The sequence below is a fragment of the Schistocerca americana genome, chromosome 2 (genome assembly GCF_021461395.2).
Source record: "Schistocerca americana isolate TAMUIC-IGC-003095 chromosome 2, iqSchAmer2.1, whole genome shotgun sequence".
Lineage (NCBI taxonomy): Eukaryota > Metazoa > Arthropoda > Insecta > Orthoptera > Acrididae > Schistocerca > Schistocerca americana.
This window is the reverse complement of record NC_060120.1, coordinates 110,324,888-110,328,973: the sequence shown is the minus strand read 5'-3', so window position 1 is coordinate 110,328,973 and position 4,086 is coordinate 110,324,888. Positions and strand designations below refer to the sequence as shown.

The 4,086-nt window shown below is 46.9% G+C and overlaps 1 non-coding gene across 1 annotated transcript; it reads right to left on the bottom strand.

Moving 5' to 3' along the window:
- Nucleotides 1-3,724: 3,724 nt before the first annotated feature.
- On the bottom strand, nt 3,725-3,797 carry Trnaa-cgc. The gene has a single exon. It is a non-coding gene; the product is annotated as a tRNA-Ala (tRNA).
- Nucleotides 3,798-4,086: the final 289 nt, after the last annotated feature.

Sequence of the window (4,086 nt, the reverse complement as noted above, 5' to 3'; positions counted from 1 at the left end):
AGGATAGAGTAGCATGGAGAGCTGCATCAAACCAGTCTCAGGACTGAAGACCACAACAACAACAAGAACAACAACAACAATCGAAAGGCCAATTCGTGCACAGTCGTGCAGCAGCAACACCTTCGCAGTTATGGTTGGCTATAGAGGCAGCATGGTTCAGTATTTCTACAGGAATCTACCAGTGACTTGTTGAGTCCATGCCATGTCGAGCTACTGCACTACGCCGGACAAAAGGATGTCTGACATGATATTAGGAGGCACGCCATGACTTTTTACATATGCAGGATGTCCATAAAGTCTCCGTACATAGGGAATTTTAATAAAAAATATTAAAGTACATTTTAGTCAGCACAATCTTAATAAATTATCAACACGATCTCCATGCTTTTCAACACATAATTCCATGCGCTTTGCAAGATTAAGGTGAATTCGATGGAACAGGTCTTAATTGGCGTCGATCTTATCACATTGACTGGTAATGCGTTCTGTCAGGTGCTTTACATACCCCAGAAAAGCCCGCCCGGCTAACCACGCGGTCTAACGCGCTGCTTCCCGAGCGGGAAGGCGTGCCGGTCCCCGACACGAATCAGCCCGGCGGATTCGTGTCGAGGTCCGGTGTGCCGGCCAGCCTGGGGATGGTTTTTAAGCCTGTTTTCCATCTGCACTGGCGAATGCAGACTGGTTCGCCTTATTCCACCTCCGTTACACTATGTCGACGATTGCTGCGCAAACACTGTCTCCACATATGCGTACATCATAATTACTCTACCACATCTGAGGCTACATTCGTCTAGTATGAGACGTTCCCGGGAGGGGGGGGGGGGTTATTCACAAATAGTCAGCAAGGATTCAGAAAATACCGTTCTTGTGAAAAAAACTAGCTCTTAATTCTCAGCAAGTAATGATTTTTATCGATACGGGATGTCATATTGATTCCATAACTTTAGATTTCCAGAAGCTCTCGACACCGTTCATCACAAGCGACTTCTGATCAAACTGCTTGTCTATGGAGTGTCGCCTCAGTTGTGCGACTGGATTCGTGAGTTCTGTCAGAAAGGTCACAGATCGCAATAACCGCCAGAAAGTCATCTAGTAAAACGGAAGTTGTATAGACCCTCTGCTGTTTCTGGTCTACATAAACGACATAGGAGACACTCTGAGCAGCCATCTTAGATTCTTTGTAGATAATGCTGTCATTTACAGTCTTCTAAAGTCATCAGATGATCGAAACCAATTGCAAAACGATTTAGGCAAGATATCTGTATGGTGCGAAAAGTGACAGTTGACTCTAAATAATGAAAAGTGTGGTATCCACTTGAGTACTGCAACAAATCCGCTAGATAAATCACACGAATGCAAAATCTGTAAATTGAACTAAATTCTTAGGTTCAAAAATGTCTCTGAGCACTATGCGACTTAACTTCTGAGGTCATCAGTCGCTTAGAACTTAGAACTAATTAAACCTAACCTAAGGACATCACAGACATCCATGCCCGAGACAGGATTCGAACCTGCTACCGTAGCGGTCGCTCGGCTCCAGACTGTAGCGCCTAGAACCCCACGACCACTCCGGCCGGCAAATGCTTAGGGATTACAACAACAATAACTTAAATTGGATCGCTCCCTCATATAATGTTGAGGGGATAGGAAACCGAAGGCGGCGATTTGTTGGCAGAACACTTACAAAATACATCAGGTCTATTAAAGAACTGCTTACACCGCGCTCGTCCGCCCTCGCTGTGCAGTGAGGGACTCGCATCAGATGGGATTGATGGAGGACATCGAATAAGTACAAAGAAAAGCCGCTCTCCTTGTATTATCCCGAAATAGGAGAGGGAACGTCAAGAATATGATAAGGGAGTTGTGGTAGGAATCATTAAAATAAGGCGTTTTTCATTGTGGCAACATGTTTTCGCGAAATTTCAATCACCAACTTTCTCCTCCGATTATGAAAGTATTCTGTTGGCACCCACCTAGTTGGGGATGTATGATCATTATGCTAAAATAAGAGATATCAGAGCTCGCACATACAAACTTAAGTGTTCATTTTTCCCGCGCGCCGTTCGAGAGCGAAACGGTAGAGAAATAGCTTGAAGGGCCCTCTGCCAGGCCTTTCGTGAATTTCAGAGGAATCATGTAGATTAAGTAGTTTACTATTATGTTGTTATTATTAAAATATTAGGCTTCTGTAAGATGATGAGTTATATTAGGGGTAGGGTAGACAGTAATAATTGTGCCCCCTACCCACACCCCCAGTTCCGAAAAGCTATCGTAGATACTCAGCTGTTGTTGTGCTTCGTGCATCGATCGTAAATAAAATAATGAATTGCAGTATGGCGATTGCTTTGCAGTGAGCTACAGACACCGAAATCTACTGTCGTTCCTTCTGAAATAGTGTGATGTATACACTGCTGGCCATCCAAAATGCAACACCAGGAAGGACAGGGGATGTTACAGTCGAAATGATTTAGTAGATAACACGTTGTGCAAAGATTACAAGACTGAAAACACAGCGCCATGTGATGTGAGGAAGATGACGAAATTTGTATTGAGTGTTACTGCCATTGCTGGCTACACGCCGCGGCACTTATTCAGTGAGGCTCTGGTTGTGTTGTTGCGGTGTAGCCTGCCATGCTTCTTCCACATGTTACCAAAGTTAATTTGGTGTAGCAGCGCATGATGTATCCCCGAACAGTCGTTCCGCTGCCATCGACCAAATGTTTTCCGCAGACAAGAGATGGGGAGAACTGGGAGGCCAAGCCTGCAGTGCAACCCGATGGACGCCGAAGAAGTCTTGAACACTGCGTGCCATATGTGGTCGTGAATAATCCCGTTGGAATGTGGCAGTTGGCAGACTCCGAAGCTATGTAAGGACAAGCTCCAGCACTTCAGAGATTTAACGCTGGCAGGCTAGAGTACCGATAATGCACACTACGGGCGCGCAACCATCCGAAACCATAACACAGGGTGCCGGGCCAGTATAGCAATGCATAAGGCAACAGTTCAACAATCTCTCACCACGGTGTCTCCAGACTCTAAACCGACCAGCGTGATGGCGTAGGCGGAATCAGAATTCGTCAACAAAAGCAACGTCCTTCCATTCGGTTGTCCACGTCCGTCGTTAATCACATCATTGCCGGCAAAACACCTGTGGCGTTGACTTGGTGGTAAGCGCAGCAATGGACGCTTTTGTGGACAGTCCGCTTTTCTGAAAACAACGTCGAATAGGCCCGGACTTTGCTTGTTATGCAACCGTATTTGTTGTTACACGGTTAGTGATACAGCAGAGCGATCCGTCACTGCCACGAGCACTATATATGTCCGCCATCACGTGTAGTGACGCAACGAGGTGGGCGCAATCGGTTCCGTCGCTCCGTCGTTCCCTCCTGCGTCAAGCGATTACAGATCAGCATCACAGTTTCTCGGTTCCACCACACACGCTCACCGATGTTTCTGAAGGATAATCCGCAATTCACACACTACTGGCCATGAAAATTGGTACACCACGAAGATGACGTGCTACAGACGCGAAATTTAACCGACAGGAAGAGGTGGTGGTGGTGGTTAGTGTTTAACGTCCCGTCGGCAACGAGGTCATTAGGGACGGAGCGCAAGCTCGGGTTAGGGAAGGATTGGGAAGGAAATCGGCCGTGCCCTTTCAAAGGAACCATCTCGGCATTTGCCTGAAACGATTTAGGGAAATCACGGAAAACCTAAATCAGGATGGCCGGAGACGGGATTGAACCGTCGTCCTCCCGAATGCGAGTCCAGTGCGCTAACCACTGCGCCACCTCGCTCGGTGACAGGAAGAAGATGCTGTGATATGCAAATGATTAGCTTTTCAGAACATTCACACAAGGTTGGCGCCAGTGGCGACACCTACAACGTGCTGACATGAGGAAAGTTTCCAAACGATTTCTCATACACAAACAGCAGTTGACCGGCGTTGCCTGGTGAAACGTTGTTGTGATGCCTCGTGTAAGGAGGAGCAATGCGTACCATCACGCTTCCGACTTTGATAAAGGTCGGATTGTAGCCTATCGCGATTGAGGTTTACCGCATCGCGACATTGCTGCTCGCGTTGGT